The sequence below is a fragment of the Hirundo rustica genome, chromosome 2 (genome assembly GCF_015227805.2).
Source record: "Hirundo rustica isolate bHirRus1 chromosome 2, bHirRus1.pri.v3, whole genome shotgun sequence".
NCBI lineage: Eukaryota > Metazoa > Chordata > Aves > Passeriformes > Hirundinidae > Hirundo > Hirundo rustica.
In genome coordinates this window covers 112,162,017-112,181,786 of record NC_053451.1, presented here as the reverse complement: position 1 = coordinate 112,181,786, position 19,770 = coordinate 112,162,017, and the positions used below count along the sequence as shown (strand labels likewise).

The 19,770-nt window shown below is 44.6% G+C and overlaps 1 long non-coding RNA gene across 1 annotated transcript; it reads right to left on the bottom strand.

The window, feature by feature from the left end:
* Positions 1-7,627: 7,627 nt before the first annotated feature.
* Positions 7,628-18,928, bottom strand: LOC120749355 (uncharacterized). The gene is made up of 3 exons (XR_005699633.1): positions 18,746-18,928; positions 13,702-15,842; positions 7,628-9,581 (listed from the first exon to the last, which is right to left on the bottom strand). It is a non-coding gene; the product is annotated as an uncharacterized LOC120749355 (long non-coding RNA).
* Between the last annotated feature and the right edge of the window lie 842 nt (positions 18,929-19,770).

The following is a 19,770-nucleotide window of genomic DNA, read 5'->3' as shown; positions in this document are numbered from 1 at the left end:
CCTTTCATTTTTTTTAGTTTTCAAATATATAGCTCAAAAGAAATTCTTAAAAGACATGAGTACCTCATAAAATTCATTGTTTACATATAGGAAAGAAACCCTCATATTTCACTTCATTTCCACTGTAAGTTTTCTCCTTCTACATCTTCAGTGAAGTTATTCTGAGCTCCATCTCACGCTTGATAATTTGTATTTCAGTTGCATCCTCCACTTTGCAGCTTCTGTATTATTCTTTTTTTTTTTTTTTACTTCAATTGATAATGAAGGTACAAAAAGTCCTTGTCTTGGCAGCCAAGAGTGCACCTGCATTTGTTAAGAGTCACAGTAGTTGTGGATGCTGCAGCCCAGGCATTTCCTGGCTGCAATTCTCCCTGGCATCATTTATCCCGCTATTCAGTGCTAGGATAGGTGAGAGCAGCTCACCTGTTGCAAGCACCATTTCCAACCTCGTGCCTGGTAGAGCATTATCAGTGCAAGCTGCAGTAAATATCCTTCATATGCCAGAGGATAATCAGAGCCTGTTTCACCCCATTTGTCACAGCAGAGCTGCAAACAGCAGTTGTTGGTATCTGCTGGTGCAGCTTCAGGGGTGCACAGATGACTCAAGAATCCCTGCAGATCTTGAAAGCTATGGAAAAAGCTCCTGTGTTTGCTCGAGATCAGCAAAATTCTATTAAATATAACCCCTTTACATAGGTTTTAAATTCCCAGAATTCCTATGTCTTCAAAAATATCAACAGTTTTGCCTCTCTATAAGGCACACAGAAAACTAGTGGCTTGTCTGCATGCAAGTACCAAGCCAAAATATACTTTATTATTCTAAGTGAATCTTTCCTGGGTCTACATTCCGGTTTTCCAGTGCACTGGCAAGAAATAGATTTGCCGAACCCCAAAAAAGATCACTGTTTTCAGCAGTGACTATAATTATTTTAATCCACCATCCCAGAGCTGGAGGACAAGCACAGTGATTTTCTCACCTGCCTCCTCACTGCGAAGTTTGAGAAGTTGAGTTTGTCACAGTGATTGCTGCTTGGCTGGGAGCAGAGACATGTGCCAGAGCTCTAGAGAGTGATGTCACCTCTTTTATCTTCCAAATGCATTTTCCTCTGTCTTTGAAAAAGAATTGGATGAGGAGTGACTGATTCAATTTTTCTCCACTACTGAGTCTTGTAAGCAGAATCTGCAGCCACAGGCTGTGAGTTTGTACTGGGTGCGTCGAGGTATTCCTCACCAGCCTCTGTGCTGCTGATACCATCAGTCGTCTTTAAATGGTTTTGGTAACAGACTGGCTAACGAGTAGATCTGTCTTCCAAAATAGTTTATTATATAAAAGAGTCCAGATAATCAAAATAGTGACGGAATTTTAAAATCACATCTGGCCTGCTTCTCCAGACAACGTCACTCATTCCAAAGTAAAGTCTACGACATGAATGTAAGAAATGCAAAGCACTGTTAGGTTTTGGTTTTCAACACCTTTTCATTTATCTGCATTATACTCTAAACTTATGCATGATTTATAAAAATGAGGAAAAATTAGTAAAAGGCTCAGTCAGAATGGTCTTGGCAGATATTATCAAAAACATTGTTGATCCATTCGAGCATCACTTCCAAGTGGGCAACATCAAATATAACTATCCTGTAGCCAAGAAAGGAATTCATTCCATACTAATCTAAAGATGTGCTTCATCTCTAACTGTGTCAAGCCTGGCAACACAGGTATTGTGCCATCCCTCCAGCAGCTGCTGGATAAAACCTCAAGCTGTGGTGCCAAATCCTACACCTAATCCTCACGAATGTGTCTCCTGGAAATAAATATTTGCCAACAGTAAACAGAAGATTGCAAATGGTTTTGAAGTCACCACCCAGGTAATGTTTCCGTGTATGCTGTGATGTTATGCACATGGCCTTTTCACAGAGTTTAATCAAAAACATTTATATTGGCAGATTCAGTACGTTCAGAGGTGTTGGTGCTTAAAATCCCTGCCTGTTCCAGAGGAGATGGCAGACAGCAGGTGGTCTGCAAAGCGGTGATTTATTACTGGGTTGCTTTTAATATGACAACAAATTAAAGTCTTTGCCAGGTCCTCTCGTGCATGCACTACCTCCCTAGTGTGCTCTGCTGGTCTGTAACCTGAGAGGACCCACCCCATCCCTAACCCTGCTGGCTGTCTATGAAGCTTAGTGTCCCCTGTTTACATCTTACAGCAATAAATTGCAAGTTTTCTTCATAGAGTCTTAAATTTTCTTGGATAAAGTCTTTCAAAGAGCAACAGAAAAACAACTCCCCTTACACAGTATCAGGTATCCTCCCAGTCACCTCCTGAAGGCTACAGAATCCTCACACACAGTGTTCTGGCACAGAAGGAAGCAGCAGCACAGTGCCTTGCTGAGAAGGCGATGGTAGAAGATGCCTTCCCCTCCTTTACTGAGTGAGGCACACGGTGGATCAGTCTGTTTGGTGATTAAATCCTGTTCACATTCCTCATTGACCTCCTCATGTGACTTCCTAAACAGCAGCAGTAAATGTGCTTTAGGAGATGACTTTTTCCACATGTTACTGTAAAAACTGTAATGGCTGAAGAAGTTGTAGTCTGTGAAATGAGCCCAGAAGACTCAAGAGTCACACAATTTCTGAAGATCAAACTTCAGATCTGCTGACAATGGTGCAAATTCAGGGATTACTCTTCTGAGAGCCATCCATGCTTACAGTGGTGGGAACTGTTAGTTGATGCGATGAAGAGCTAATCACCACGAGCACAAAGCCCTGGAGATGGGCAGAGCACAGCACCAAGCAGAGGAAACGCCACAGCACCTGGTCCTGGGTACTCTCAGAAACTTCAGCACACGACAGCCTGACCGTGGTTTGGTGTGGGACAGGTCTGCAGGAGCTGCTGTCACCAGACAGCCTTGCAGACTGAGCAGGGTTATTGCCTGCAGCTGTTCAGGATTCAGTGTGGGATGGGCATTTGGGAAACGGTGGAAAATGTACTGCAGGATGTCTTGAAGGAGTCGGTGGGAATTGTGCAAGACTTAGGGGATTTTGAGGGTAAAGACCAAAGGCAAGAACAGAAGGGTGAAGGCTGCTTGCAAAGGAAGAAGCACAGAAAATGCAGAAATAAGTGGATAAAAAGAGCCAGTTGCATGGGAACAGGCTGCTGGTCATTATGCTTGTTTGGCCAGGCTGTGATTTTCTTGTTAAATTGCATTTCTGATTGCTTTCCTGGGTGAGGGACCATGTTCTGTGTGCATGTGTGTGTGTGCGTGTGTGTGCTTGTGTGCAGCAGCTGGAGTCAAGCCATGGAGCAGAGGGCCCGTGTGTCTGGGCACCAATATCTGGAGGAACCAGCATGTGTTTGTGTGCTTTTCCCTAGGGAACATCACTCCTGGGAGTGTCCATGGAGGATAAGGGGTGTGGGAGGCAGCTGTGGGGGAGGCTGGATACCAGAGAGATACCAGAGAAACACCAGAGGTCTGGCAGTCAGATCCTGGCATGGCAATGGGTCTGCACAAGCTACAGAGAGACCAGTGTGTGCATGTTTATATGTGAGTGTGTGTGTGTGTGATTGTCTGGCTGCAGCAACCAGACTGGAGCTGCAGACTCATCCCTACAATCACATGAACGTCCTGGTCTCCAAAAGATCAGCCAAGAGCAAATCAATGGCAGAGAGGCAGAGGTCAGGCAGCGCACGAACGGTGCCACGTGTGACCCCAGGACTGACATCTCCCGCTCCCAACCATCAAACCACTCAAAGCTCAAGTGCTTTGCAGGACTGCACTGCCCAGAGAACAGCCTGTGCCCACAGAGCACCCATGGGACAGCCAGAACTTGCCTGTCAGACAGTCTGGTGGTGTCCTGGGGTGACTGTGTATCCCCAATCGTCTGTTGGGTGCAGGGGGGAGGGCAAGCGCGGTTTGTTTTTCCCCAGGAAAACTCTGCTCATCGGAGTGACCTTGAAGCGGGGGAGCTGGAACACGGCAAGACGAAAGAAGCTCTGTTGTTTTTTTCCCCGGCAGTTACTTAGTTTAGTGCTAGCGTAGTTAGACGCTGTAGAATAGCTGAAGCTTTTTGCCTTTTTTTTTTTCCTTTTTTTTTTTTCCCTTCCTTTTTGCTTTTTTGCCCTCTCCTCGGAACTGTTCCAACCTCTCCTGACTAAGGACCTGGGGAAGCACCGGGGGCCTCCACAGGGGACCCACCCCACCAAGACCAGCCCTGCACCTCTCCTTTTCTCCCAGCGTCAGCAGAGACGGAGCGGTGGAGCACAGTGACGACCCTCAAGAGGAGACTTTCTTTAAGTTTGTTATCCCTCCGTAAGCGGCACGAAGCTCTTGTCATCGGGTGTTGTGCTGGGAGTGCTGTGCCTGTTTAATAAACAGGTTTTTTCCACTTCTCTCTGAGGAAATCTTTTTCCCGAACCGGTTGGGGGAGGGGAGGGGGGCCCCTTGGGAGGGTTTCTCCAAAAATCTGCCTGAAACCACCACAGGCGGGAAGCCTGGAAGTGGCGCAGCCTCTTCCATGTGGACCATGCTGTGTCCCAAGGGTGTGGCTGCAGCGGTGCTTCAGCTCCTGCCCCACAGGACACTGCACAGCTGTGAACCGAGGCTGTCCTCCCATCTCTGGCTGTAGTGGCACCTCTGTCTGCTGACTGAGGGGACCAGCAGGGCCAGCCCTCCTCACCCCACGGGCTGTTGGCACAAAGCAGGGCAGAGGGGACACACAGGTCCTGGGCTGCCCATGACAGCAGAGCCGTGTGCTTGCATTCACTGGTAGCTCTGGGGCACCCGTGCTGAATGCCCAACAAAGCAGACTCTGATAGGCTGCAGCCAAGATGCAAACAGATGGCAGAAGGCTTTGAGCTCAGCCCATGTGAAGAGCTGTCAGAAGGAACTGGGAAGTGCTTTCCCTTTTCAGGGTGGTGGGACGGGGTGGCTCCAGGCGATGCCACACATCCTTGCCGAAGGCATCACACCTTCCCACTGCTGCATCTGCAGCTCTGGCTTCCCAGGGAGCTTCCTTGGGAGCCAGGAAGGGATATCTTTTAATGCATGGAAGGTGAGGGGCAGAAGATTTGCTTCCTTTAGCAATTGGCCTCGCTCCAGAACTGCAATCTGATCCAGGACTCTGTTTCTAGCTCTGGAGTAGGGGAGGATTTTAACTGCCCTGAATTTGGTATTAAATGGAGCATGTTAGAAAATCCTGTACACATCTGAGAACCCACAAGCCTAGGCATTAAAAAAATGTGCTTCCTTAAAACTTACAAAAGTAAGAATGTTCACCTTTGAGCCCTCAATTAAAAGCGTTCAGGGGACAATAGAGCTGTGCAAGGAACAGGCAATTTGTAATTGATGTGATTTATTAGGTTGATGTTCTGCTCTATGAATATCTATAAACCTGCTGCAACTGTTACATGCATTTGTTTATTCAAATACGTTTGAATAACAGCGTTCAGAAGCTTTGACAAGGTGAATTGATCATAAGTAATCAAAACCTGAATAGTGTAATCTGCTAGGAGAAAAGAAGAAATGTTTTAACAAACCTGGAAAGCACAGAAGTACTTGTAGGTAGTAGAAGTTGCTTTCAATGTTTGTTTTCTGTGGTTTCAAAACTGACTTCCAGAACTCCTGCCGGGATAACAATTGTTCCTATAGACACAGCATGCAAACCTTGAAGTTTGTAAGCATGTTCCCTCAAACTGAATTAATTTAAAAACTCAGCCACTGTTTGCATACTTTTAATTACATACAAAGAACTGGCAGTGCAAGCAACAGGGAAAAAAAAATGCAAAGAGAAAAGTCGTGCCTTAAAAATTAAACTCCTTGTTCAAGCCCCAGTAGACAACATCAGTGCTGGCCCTGAAGAATAAAGAGCAGAAAAAAGAAAACCAGAAAACAGTTCTCATTTTTCCCAACTTCCCAAGCTGCATCCAGTGAACATTCTTTGCTTTGCTCTCACTTTGTGCAGACCACGACTGTGATAGCAAAGCCATTTTCTTTGCCGGGAAAATGTGAATATTCCCTCTGAAGAGCACTTGAAGCATAGCAGGAGGAAATACTGCAGGGAAGAGAGGTTTCTCTGAAACTAACCATAATGGATTCCTTTTCATTCCTGCACTAAGGGACTTGCTTCAGAGCAGAAGAGTAGCCTGGCTCCCTCAGAGATAATATTCCCTGTATGAAATGGAGACTGAAAGAGGAAATATTTTTTCCTTGGGGCACCTGTCTCTGGTCCTCAAGGGGTCTGTGTTGTACAGGGCCAAGGTGGGTGAAGGATTTGTGATCTAAGAGTTAAAGCAGGAGGCAAGGGAGATAGGAGCCCTGGATTACAGCCTTTGCTCTGACATAGAGGTAAATAGTCACTTACATTCAAATAAAAACTTCCCCTTTGAATTATTTTTTCCATTCCCTACCAATCCTAGCTTATCTCCCCATAATGGTCTTCACTTCTAAAATCAATTTATAACAGATCAGACAGCTAAAATAGCTTCTTGCAGTAGGTGTCTCTAGTCAATGACTGATTTGCATTAAGAAAGATATGACAGCCAAGTGTGAAGAGAAAAGAATGATAGTTCAATTTTAGAAAAATTCCACATTCATCTGAGAAACGATTACTAAGCACTGTGTATGTTCATACATAAATTACTTCTAAAAATGTGGGAAAAAAAGATATTAAAATGCTAAATATTTTCTTGCAGTGGGAGCAGGAAGGCCCCGGAGCAGATGCTGTGGCCTTTTGCAGGAGGGGACGGAGGAGAAGCGCACACATCCTGCGTCCCTGACTGTGCCACCGAGCAAGGGGAGCAGCTCAGGGGGACGGGAGCAGAGGGATGCAGGAGGAGAGGGAGGCTGAGAGAGGCCAAAGCACCTTCCAGCCCCTCTGGGGAAGGGGGAGAAGCCTCACTCTCCATGTGTTTGAGCAGTGGGTCACCTCTCCTGCCAGCCCTGGGGACAGCGGGGACATGTCAGCGAGGGAGCAAGGAGCCAGGTTCCCTGGCAGGCAGGCTGGCAGTGCCAGCCCGCTGCAGCTCCAGCCCCTACGGAGCCAAAGGCAGCTCTGAGGAGCGTGACACAGTCGCAGGGGGACGTGCCAGCAGCCAGGTGCCAGCTCCCAAAATAAGTCCTACAGCTCGTCAACAGAGCCCTGTCATCTCTACCCAGAAAAAGCCTAATAGTGGGCTGACGCCTGGCACTGACAAATTACCAGGTTGCTAGAACTGGGATTTGGATTGGCTGCTGAGGTTTGTTTTGATTTTTCAAGTGTGTCTTTATTTTACCAGGAAAAGCTTTTTTTCTTTGTCTGCCCGTGGTCCAAGCTGGCAAAAAAGCAGCCTGGGATGTCCCACAGAGGAAGGCCAGACCCTGCCAGGGCCTGGGCACAGACATTCAGAGGCAGCAGAGAGCAGCAAGATAAATTGTAGGCTCAGAGCCTACAAGGGAAGGGAGGGAGAGAGTCAAGAGGTGAGAAAGGTGCGTGAGGGGGCAGAAAGACAAGGAGAAGGTCACTGCAAGACCATCAGAGCATATATTATGTTTTTTACTAGATGTGTTTCGTTTTTCAGTGTCAAGAAGAGAATGTGTATGCAGCGTTTGCCCCACGCCAACACACCCTGAGAGAACAGACATCAGTCACCGGCTGTGTCACGTTTTTATTAGCTAAGTTTCACAGAATCATCCCTCCAAGTAGGGAATAACTCCACGCATCACAGCTCAGGTTTGACAGGAACATTAAAGACAATATGTACTTTGATATATCAATCCAAATTTGGAGGCAGCAGAGGCCAGTCTTGATGTAAAAAATTATTAAGATTATTTCTTATTAAAAAGTTAAGTTTGTGGCCCTCTAATGATGATCTCACTATCTTACATAAAGGTCTGTTTTGAGCAACCCAAACCTGTGTTATTTGACGTTTTAATTAGTTTTATTTCAATGCCTTGGATTCATCCTGTCTTCTTGCATTATAAATCCTAGAGCAATTGACACTCTAATGTATAAGATCATTTTAGAAAGACAGCAAACTTTTATTAATGTTGACTTGGTTTCTACACACTAGAACCCTGTTATTTGACGTATCTGCTCTGCACATCACTTCACTTCCCTGAAATGTAACAGGAAAATCTTTCCTGGCTTCATTCAGGAGAAGAAAATTCCTGTATAAGCAAATCACATGGAGGGCCAGATCTTTTAAGGATTTTTGCTCTTAGGAGACAGCACAGAACAGGAACTTCTCTTCCCAGATCTGCACAGCCTTGAGTACCAGCAGAATGGCTCCAAGTTCTCTCACAAAGAATTCTCAATGCATTTCCTACCAGAGGCAGGAATAAGAAATTCTTTCATATACAGACTGGTCCAAAGACTGCAGGGCAACAGGAATCTCCTCAGCAGACTGGAGAGCTCAGCTCATTGGGAGCAGCGTGATTCCATCATCTCAGTACATCCAAGGACACATTTTTGTGTTCTTTTGCACTGGGTAAGAGACTTCTTTTCCCATGCAAATAATTTAACTAGCCCTTAAAAAAAATCACACCATTGTAGCATGACACTGAACAATTTCAGTCCTTTCAAAAGCACTCTGAAAATATGGAGAACTCAAGCTTCCCACCCAAGGGACTAAAGAGTAAGTTGCTTTATTTTACACAATTTCATCTCAAAAATTATAACAGATTTGTCTAAAACAGGCAAATACCAGTATTAAGCAATGCATTTTAGACAACAATTTCACACACTCACAGAGCGGTCAAAAAATTGTATAACAGAATGATTCCATAGTAAAAGGATTACGCTGGCTTACACCAAAAGCTCTGTGTCTAATTTAGGACTTGGGTATTTTGAGCAATAAATTAAAAAAAATCATGGGAAATTAAATTTTTTCATCAGCAGTGCCAAAGTTTTACAGATGAATTTGAGTCAATTGACTGAAATTGGAGTTGAAAAGCACCATCCCCCCTCCAGCAATGGCTCCAATTTTCCATCGTTCAGGGCAGAGCCAGATTCCAGGAATTCAGCTCTCCGGATTCACATTTGTTAAATCTGTGTTCCTAGACACAAAGTATGGATGTTCACCCAGGACTTCTGTGCAGCAGAACACCCTCACTGCCTTTGTCTCTGTTGATCAATTATTGCTGAAAGTACATTCCAGTGCTTCTGAAAACAGCTCGGCTGGCTGAAACCTAACAGGAGCCACGTGCCAGAAAATTCCTCAAAGATTTTTTTTCCTCTCTGGATGAAGCTAACAAAAAAAACCCCAAACACCAACACTTTTCTTTTTGTCCCCAGGTAGAAGCTTCTTAATTGACCATGTGGAAAGGAAATTAAATTATGCCTTTTCTTTTTAGATTTGCTCTTTTTTCAGGGCTTCAGGAGGAGTAGTTTGCTCTGGACTCCAACCCCCGTGTTTTGCAGGAAGTTGGCAGTGCTGATTTGATAGGCTATGTCCCTGTGGGAAATGAAGGAGCACCTCTGGGATGGCTTCTCCCCACCAGGAGTCTCAGAGGACGGCTCTCAGGCAGGAGAAAGGATCCACTCGTCTCCATGTAAGTGCCCCAAGATGTTAAAATGCTTTCGCTCTTCTGCTTCTGGTCTGAAGGGCCTGTGTAAAAAATACAGAGTCTGCCTTAAAGATCTGGGTGAGTAATTTTTGCTCTTCATCTGAGAACACAGAAACAAGGCAAGACCAGCTGAGGCCTAAACCCCACCCAAGAATCCCCACAGGACACACACACTGGAGGACTGGCTGCAGGTTCAGGGAGGACATCTCCACCACCTTTAAAGCGTAATTCCGTGAGGACAGTAAAATATGACACATTTCTTGCTCTACTCTATTGGTTGGCATCTGGAGACAAAGAAAATACACCCCTCACACTGCAGAGCCACGTCCCTGCTTTGGAAGCCTCCTCCTCTCCTCCCTGGCTCTGCGCTCCCACAGTCAGTGCAGAGGCTGAAAATCCAGCCCTGAACATCCCCCACAATCACCTTAAATGTCTGGCACAGTCAAACAAACTTTTCCAGGCACATCTGAGCAAAGCTCGGGACTTTTCCGACGCAAGGTGACATTCTGTTCCTAATATGTGACTCCAGGAGCCAAAACCCTGCTGGGCCCCACCGTGACCATGAAAGGCACCTGGCTGCATGAAAGTAGCACTGCTCTCCCATTTACCCAGCTAAAACCCAAATATTTACTCCCAAATTGAGCTGAGTTGCAGCTCGTCTGTACCAGCTGGTTATCCCTTTGAGCAAAGAAAGGAGGGAAATGGATTTCTTCCTGTTTTCCTTGCTGGTCAAAAGATTAAGAGCAATATAGTTGTGTTGGTCCCTAGGTATTGTCTGATTAATATCCTGCTAGCCTGCTGGCAAATTGCCAGGATCACTTCTCTTTAAATGAGAGATTGTTCCGTGAGCTTAAATGGATTTCATTAGCATAACACTAATAATTCAGCACTTAAAACCCAGAGAAATTATTAAAAGTAAATATAGTCATGCAGTGTCTACTAGGGTTCCCTCCTGCTTTTTTTCCAGGTGGGCAAAGAACTGCAGTGCATCAGATATTTCACACTGCAGTCAGGTCAGAAGGGTCTAACTTTTACAGGAAAGGGGCTAGGAAGCCAAAAGGAGAGCAGCCCTGAGAAATTCCTTTTCCCCAGCAGCATCTAGCAACTTGTCCCTACTGGTTTTAAATGGTATTGATCGGGTAAAGGCGTAACACAGAAACTTTCTTCCCCTACCTTCAGGTTTCTTGGCCACAACTCGAACTTTCCCAGCTGAACCTCGTCTGCTGCCCCATATATCATCTCTTTTCCTCGCCTGGCTCTTCTAGCACATTTTACATTAATGACCATTCTGAATTCTCCGGGTTGTCGTTCCCTTCAGTATTCTTTGCAGAAGAGGTTTCTAGCCAAGTTCAGTTTAGAAGCCACTGGCATGAGGCTGGAGTCAGCAGCCCATGAGGTACCTGAGATTGCTGCATTTATTCAGTGTTATTCACGTGTTTGGGCATAGGCAGCTGTGGCAAGCCTATCTTTTGCCTACTGTCTGCATCAGCCACTCACATCAACAGGGATTTCAGAGGAGATAACTCCTCCCTGTCACCTCCAGCAATGGTTGCCTCCCAAATAGTGCTCCCTGAGGGATGGACATGCCATAGAAGAAGATAAATGTTCTGAGGACACTCACTAAAAATACCGTGTGTTAATCCCCCAATTAAAAGCCTCTGGAGGAGGATGATGAGTGATCTGTTAGCAGCTCTGTAGGTTTGCAGTTGTCTGATATCCCACATCTGGGAGCTGCTGCCCTCAGGTAGCAGCTAATTGGCCCCAGTTACCAGAGTGCCCCGCAGTCCTTAACGGATGTGTCATCACTCCTGCTCAGTAAAGCAAAAAAGGACTGACTTCAGCTCGACAGACTTGGAGCTGCACTCCACAGAAGGCAGGGAACTGGCTTTACAGTATTATACTCCATGTATAAATCACAGGATGAGGCAAAATCCAGGTCCTGACAAGTACTTTCTACCCAAGAGGGAAACTGGCCACGGAGGATGTTTCTCTGGGTCAAATAGATTTATTTACGAGGACTGCAAAAGTGCTACTTCCCTGTCAAAATCAAACAACCAGCATGTTCTTCACCTAGCCCCTCTTGGCCAATTCTGTAACCAAAAAAAAGCTGTTGCAAGGCCTTTTTCTGAGCAAAGATCCAGTGATGCTCTGTCTCCTCGGTTTTGTGTTACTTTCTGCCTCTGTCTCCGCAGAAGTCCTGCTCCTTCTCTGGCAGGGACACAAAGATCATTACCTCTCCCTCCAGGCCTTGCTCTTTTATTCCCACAGGCCTGCGTAATTCAGCCTTTGTGGGATCTCAGGAACTTGCTCCCATGGTTTTGGAGACTTGGTACGACCAGAGAGCCCTGTTATTTGTAAGGCTTATCTCTGAGCACACTCACCACCCCCTGCAAAGCACCCAGGCTCTCACAGTGCTGAGATACCTCAAGATACACACATATATATATATATTTTTTTTTTTTTTAAGACTCCATCTGCATTGATTTCAACAGGAGCTGGATGCCTAATCTGCTTATACACTTCTGAAAATCCTATTAAGTGCCTCTTTACCGCTCTAGGTGCCTAAATATACTTTTCTTAATTTGGCTCCAAGTGATTTGCATCCGTCATCAAGATTTTTGAGAGCGTGGCTCGAGGGGAGAGGCCTCCCTGTCACAGCCCCTCCGTGCAGTCTGTCACTTGCTCAGATACCCAAGCTGGGAAGCTGAGCTCCTGTGAAGATGCTGTGACAGTGTGAAATATCTCTATTAAACTGTGAACACTCTTGCTGCTGCTGCATCCTTGTCCCTCCTGCGCTGAGCACACGTGTCCCCTCCCACCAGAGCCCTCCCCGTGGGCTCCTCACGGCCTCATCTCCCTTTCCACCCCTGCCTCAGGCACAAACAGTGTCCTGCAGCAGGTCCCAGCTGCAGGTGGACACACAGCTCCTCGGGGAAAGTGAGGAAACGCATTTTGGGACGGGCGGAGGGATGGTTTGGCTGCCGGGGGACAGCAGCCAGGACAGCATCAGTATGTCACCTGGCAGTCCTAGAGAATTCAGTGCCTGTGGCTCAGAAATGCCTTTGCACAGCTGTTTTTATCTTCCTCGGTTTGTGCCTCCTAAAAGGAAGTCACAGGCAAGAGAAGCAGTGAGAGGATACAGATCTGAGAGGCTGAAAAGGACAGTTTGTGCTTAAGCACTTCTCAGTTCGGAGAAAGGGCACTGAAAACGGGTCTGTGCCTTTAGAACCAACACCAAGAAAGGAAACTGGCCATGGCCAGGCTGGTACCCGCCTATGGACATCTTGGGAAAGATGGGCCCTGCTGGCATCCTCGGCAGCACTGCAGGTCTCATCAGAAAGGAGGAGAGAGAAAATTAGCACCTCGAGAATTACAGTTTTAAACAGTCCTCAGAGCACCTTTAGCTGTTCTGAAGATGAAAAGAAACTTTGAAAGAGGGATTAAAGGTAGCATGGTCTGGTTTTGATACAGAAGAACAAGTATTTTAAAAGAGCAATGAAAAATGGGAACATATTCCGAGATCTAAGCATACGCTCAGAGAAATCTAGAAAAGTGCAAATATGGAAATGTTCTGAATCTAGTCAGATCTTTCTCCTCTTACAGGCCCTGTGCTGCAGCCCAGAAAGCCTTGATAAACCAGAGCCTAAGAGTCCACTTGGCCTTTGCTACTGATTTCTCCCTGTATGAATTGTTTGCAGCTAATCACAGGCAGCGTCTGAAGTGCACCAGCACTCGCAGCAGCCCCATCAAGGACTCAGCAGTGCAGGATCCAGCCTGTGAGCTCCAGTCAGCAGCTTCTGAGCTCTTGGGTCTTTCCTTGCAAAGTGTCAGCTTGGGCAGCCTCACAACACATCTGTGATCCAGTCCCTTGTCTGCAGTACTGTAGGAAGAGTAACAGTGGCCCCATGCAATCCTTACGGGTCGTTCAGTTTAGTTATTTGCAGTGAACACTCACAGCTGTACCAAGGACAAATCACCTTTCTGCAAAGAGTGATCAAATGTCCATGCAAAATTTCTAACCTGTTACAACTTTCTGATACCCACTGAACAGGCAGACAGTCCAAATCCAGAAAAAAAAACAATTTAAAAGAATAAAAAATATTATTTGCTCATCCTCCCATTGCAACTGTGCAATGAGCAGAAAGAGGGAGAAAAGGTTACCTTTGTTCTTGATGGAAAGTGATGAGAATCTTCTTGACCTTGGATCTGCCAAGCTTTCAAGGAAGGTCCCCGAGCTGGATATCCTCAAGGAGCAAATGTTAACTAACAAAGAGAGGGTTGGACAGGCTCTCTTTCTTGGGAGAGGAGCAGGGCTCCCCTCAATGCCACCTCACATGAGACCTAGAGCCAGCAGCCAGAACATAACCTAATTAGGCCAGAAAGGGTGATTAGCTGTTTATTTTGAGGATGTTCAAACCATGCACTCACGTTATACACTGCCCTGGGAGAAAAAGGATGCTGTTTATAGTTCCAGGCCTACGGGATCAGCTAAGTTTATTTTCCCCTACAAATGAAGGCTTGTTCTACTTACATTCTTTCAACTCAGTTTGGATCTGTTTATTTTCACTCATCTGCAGGAAATGGGAATATTTCAGTCTATCCTTTTGAGTCCAGGGAAGCAGTTTGTATTGCTTAACCATGGGCAAAGGCAAATTAGTCACAGCCTTCACATGCTACCTCAAAATGTTTGTTTAATAGTAGTACCGTTAGTGGGAAAAGGATTTACAAAACCCCATCGTGCAAATTCTGCTTCTTGAACCTTTCCTTGAAGGCATGAGAAAACTTTTTAAACCCCCCAGATGACTGCTACTCCACTGTGGAATATGGAGATGATCAAGTTGTCCTTTTTCCCAGCAGGCACTCCATGTTAATGCTGAGCTGAGGGGTTTAATGCAATATTTCCAAAGGAGCTCGCTGCTTATTTATTGAATTTAGCTCCTGATTGTCCCGAAGCAGAGAAAGGAAAATGCTGGTGGGAGAGAAGGGAGGTGCAATGCTGGTCCACACGTGTGGCTTCTGGTCAGAGCAGTGGCAACCGGACAAAAATGTCCTCATAATATATAAAGCACACCCTGCCAAAAGCTACAATGAGATCTGCCTTCAGTGTCTCCAAATATTTGTTTGAGTTGGCTTATATTTAGTTATAAAACAATCCCTGTTCACTAGAGTATGTTAACAGGATTTGTTTGCGTGCTTTGATCTTCTATTTTTAATCATCTCACATGTCCATGAAGCCTTTGGTGAGATTCTCTGTTGATAAAAATGCTCAAATTATAGCAAATGAACTATGAGGTGACAATGTATCTTAGAGAGGGTTTTAATTCCTTTGAAGTTAAGCTTTTTTGATGGTCAATTAAATTATTTTAATTGTATCTTACTTATTTTAAACTTAAGATTATTTTTCAACTGCTGGAATTTAAAAATCCTGAAGGAGCCAGGCAACGGCAAGCGCCATGAATGTAAATTTTATCTGTTGCATCCATTCAGCAGAAGAAACAATCAAAAATGCACCAAATACTGTGATGAAAACAGAAATTACTGGCAACCAGTTATGAAGATATGGAGCAGCAGAAGGTACAGTGTGTTACATACATTATGGGGCTGCCAGAATAGGCTACTTAGAGATGTACAATAATAATTTAGATTGTTGATCATAATAATCTCATGCTGGCCATAACTGTCTGGCTGTTATTTTATGCTTCCCCAGCCTGTTTGCTGAATCTATTTGCTGATTTCTGCACTTGTTTATAGTTTGCAAACTGTTTGAGGCGAAGAGAGTTTTGCTGTTTGTTTGTTTCGCTGGCTCTCCAGAAGGGAACGGGAACCTCCGTGATCCCCTTCGCCGAAAATAACTTTAAAACCCCTAATGGATGCTGTAAAAATTCCTCTCTAGGAGAAACAAACTCGGCTGCACTCTAGCTAAATTAAGTGATATCCCTCATGAGCCAGCAATTTTCATGATGGGTTACGGGGAAGTTTTATGAAGCTCATAAATATCATCGTGTTCCTCCCTCCTCCTCCTCCTCATGGCAAGGTCCTGCAGGCTGCCAGATGAGCAGAACTTCCCCACTGCCCTGGACATAATCCTCCTATTCACTGGGTTCCGGGAGCCTGGAAGGATCACTCTGCAGAGTAATGAGGGTTAGATGCTTCCCAAGATAGCTAGACAGCCTCCATGGGTTTGTAAGATGAGCCAGTGCTTGAGAAGTCACAAAGTGCCTGTAGCCTTCACCTGGGTGTTTTTTCCCTTTTCTTGCTCTGAGACATCCAACTTCCTGGGAGCAGGTTTCTCATGCAGACCCCTGGAAAACAAAACAAAACAAAACAAAACAAACTTCTTAAGGTGCACGTGTTTTTCTTGTTTGTTTTCTTCCAAATAGTTTCCTTTTTGTCCTGTTCTCATAAAAAAACCAAAAATTCAATTATATCTGTTCCATTTTCAAACATTCCCTGTGATTGCCAGGACAATAAAACATACCAAGGTAGAAACAATTGATTTGCAGGGTTTTCATACAGCTTTCTTGGGGTGTTTTGGTTGCTCCTTGTATATGATCAAGAAGTCCAACACAGACAGTAATTTGACCAGAAGCTTGGTGTCAGCTCTTTTGGGGTAGGAATATTTCAATATCTCAGACTGTTCTATTGCTCATAAGAAAAAAGCAGATAAAATCTGATTAGCTAGTAAATTCTCTGACAATACCTGACTGACAAGCATTCATAATATTTACTTATGATTATTAAGTCATTTCTAGCCTTGTTTAAAATTTTTGATATTTCTGTGGAATTTACTTGTAGGTTTTCTGAGGCATTTTGACAAAATCCATTGGAGTATAGCTGTTTTCTCCCAATGCACATAGGAATTTATGCTAAATTGGATAACAAAGCTGCTCGGGTTGGAAAACAAATTAATCCACCCAGTCATATATGAAATGCCCAGAAGAAACAGAAGAATAACAGCCTTTCTACATTTTGTTTCTGTGAAGAGAGAATGAAACAATCTTGTCTCCAGGGATCTTTGAGTCCCCACTCCCATCCTTCAAGTTTTATCTTCCCTCCCCAGACTCAGAATTTAAGGAGCAGAATTAAACGGTTTAATGAGAAGAGGTGATCGCGGCAAGAGGGGATTCTGTCAATCAAAGAACAAGCCCGTGGCCACGTGAACATCCAGGATAAAATGTTCAGTGCAACCAGACAGGAGGTCCAGGAGCTGCTGGGGGAGGGCAGAAGTGGGATCTGAAGGTCTGATAATCACTGGCAAGGTGATCAATGCAGTGATGGGGGTCTCTGCTGCTGTCTATCTCAGGCAAAAATAGAAACTTAAATGCAGGTGTTTCTCTCCACTGACCTGGACCTCTTGCTCACATGAAAGCATCCCAATTTAGCAAAACAAATCTCACCCTCTCCTGAGGCTGCTTGCATTCCTTAAATTGCTTAGGAGGGAACACTCTTCCCTTTCTCCTGCGCTTGCAGCTGCCCAAGAGGAGAGTGGGTGCTAAAACTTTGTTTTGCAAGAGCAGTGACCCTGATGGGGAGCACTGGGGGAAGTGTTTGCCAGGATTAAAGGAGGAAGAAATTGCATGTGTTCAAGTAAAGACTTCCTAGCAGAGCCCAACGGAGACACAAAGGCATCAGAAATTCACCTCAGGGGAAATCCTAGGCTGCATTTTCTCTGAAGAAAACCCACCCAAGCTCTACATCACGGATGTGCCTGACAAAGGAATCTGACTGGCAAAGTTCATCCACGTCTGCTGTTTTTTAAGAAAGGGGTGAAAGTATATTTGATACAGCGTTCAGTTATTTGCTCTTTGGAAATCCAGTTCCCAGGGAGTTTGCTCTCTCATTCTGCTTTATTGGTTTTCACTGTCTCGCAAGATCTGTGCAGTTCAGCTCCATGGTAACTCAGGAAGTTCCTCAGTCGCTTACATATTGATGTATACAAGGAAAGCACAGTGCTAATACACTGTTTGAGCATCTCTAAGGTATATTTAAAATATCTAAGAAGTGTGGCAGAGTAGGATTTATAGAGGATACAGAACAGTGCTGCCTTGCCTTAAGTGGTAGTGATTGTCTCTTGGGAAGCTCTACCAAGTCACTCCAGGCTTTGCAACAACTCAAGTCATGCTAAACTCCTGTCCACACTGTTAACATTTGCTCTCCCTGTCCTCCAGAGGCTACAATAAAAAATACGAGGTGATTAAAAAGGGGAAGCAAAAGAGAGGGAAAAGGACTTGCCCTGCAGTAATTAGCCGAGTCTAGGCTTACTAGACAGGTGCTACTGATTTAGCAGCCAGGATATGAGCCCTGTAATTCCCATTCTCTACTGATCCACAGCCCACCACCACTCTGCTCAGCCTGCCAGGCCTGGGGCTTTTTAACAAAGAACAGAAATGCTAGAGGGGCTGTTGCATGCCCACGTTCTGCTCAGACATGTGCATGCATAATCAGCAAGCACTTCAGGCATTAGGAAACAGAAGAGCCATAACCATTCCCACACAGACCTGAAATCAGATCCCTGGTTCCTAAGCTTTCATCCTGGTGCCCGGTCACCAGCTGACTGCTCCTGTACATGACACAGGTCCAGTTACTTTGAATATCTGTGTGTTGATTTTTATGAATTATGATGGGATCCAGACAACAAAATCCTTAGTGCAAGCTGCAGTTCTGGAAGTGCTGTGGGGATTCATTAGTTAATGCCACAAGGACCTGGTGTAGAGCATTTAAAGCTTTAGCATCTTCTGCACCTTCTCACTGTTGTTGCCTTTGAATATCCTTGGGATTAATTTTTAAATACTTCAGAGATGATGACTAGAAAAGTAGAAATGATTACCAGAAGGGGGGGAAAAAAAAAAATCCCACACGTTTTGGGAGAGAAATAAAATTGCATGTTACCATTTAAATCTTGCACTGAGAACAGGAGAAGGATCACCTTCTGCTATTTCAGTTCCAGTGAGGGACCTACACTGAGATATTTGTACAAACACAAGGGCAAGGAGCTAAAATCTGTATCAGCATGTCCTGAGATCCTTTGCAATGGTTAATTTTTCAAGGAACTGTTCTACATTGAAAAGCCCACCTTTGAAAATTGGCAGTGAGTAACCAAGGATGTCAAACAAAAGACCATTGCAGCTGGCTACACTATTGAACATGTCAGAGTAATCACAGGATCCCCCACTCCCTCCACTAAGAGCAGGCAGGCACCACTCACTGGCTTCAGATGTGGAGATGGAGATCTTCCCTTGAGAGTTTCACAGTTCCCAGCTGGTCTACATCATCCTCCTGCTCTGGAAGTGCTTCCTTCTGAAGGACGCTGCTGTACAACATCAGGGTCATTGGAGTTGAGGTCTAGTTGGTGGAATGCAGCTTTCTGCATGGTGCATGTTTATCTGTAATCCCACGGCTAGTTTCTGAACCTGACACAAAGCCAAATGCAGAAAAACTGAAAATGGTTGGGTTTTTGTTCACGTTGTAAAGTCCATATGGACCGTTAGCATGAAGCTCCTTATTCTTACTGATACTACTAAAATATAACTGTTATTATATTTTTTCATTTTGAAGCACCAAACAATAAGAACTAGGAGTTCATAATTAATTTGATTAAAAGAAGGGGAGCTCACCTAAGTATACATGAGATATATATACATGCATAACTATACTACTGCTACAGAAAATACAATTACGTGGTCAGAATACAGATCCAGCCTGTGCAGATAAAAATGGTGAAAGAAAAGCTACTTTACTTCTGGAGACATCTGTTGTCTGCTGCTAAATAGGAAACTAACTTCTAATTAGACGTATGTTACAGAAGATGTTTGGCAATATTTGAAGCATCCTGTGTGCTGCATCTTGTTAGAGCTACCTGACACATCAACATTTTGCTTTTGCTGTTAACTTTAGCCACACAATGCTAAGGCAAAACTTAAAGAGTCATCTGACCTGTAAGTAAATAATAATACAGTCACAGGAGCTACCTCTTACTTAAGGTTTCAGAACAATTTTGGTTTTAAAGTTCATTTTGTTAGAATGCTTCAGCACATTCCTCTCTGCACTGTTCTGTGGTTAGATCCCAGTCAGAGGAAAATATTTGAAAGGAAAATATTTGCAGGTTCTAGGAGGAGCTGCTCTTTCAGGACACAAAATCAGCAATTTGTGACTTTCCCTACTGAAAGTTTTGTGCATTTATAATTCAAAATGGGCAAAATTGAACAGAAGTTTTCTCACTGGCCATGCTGA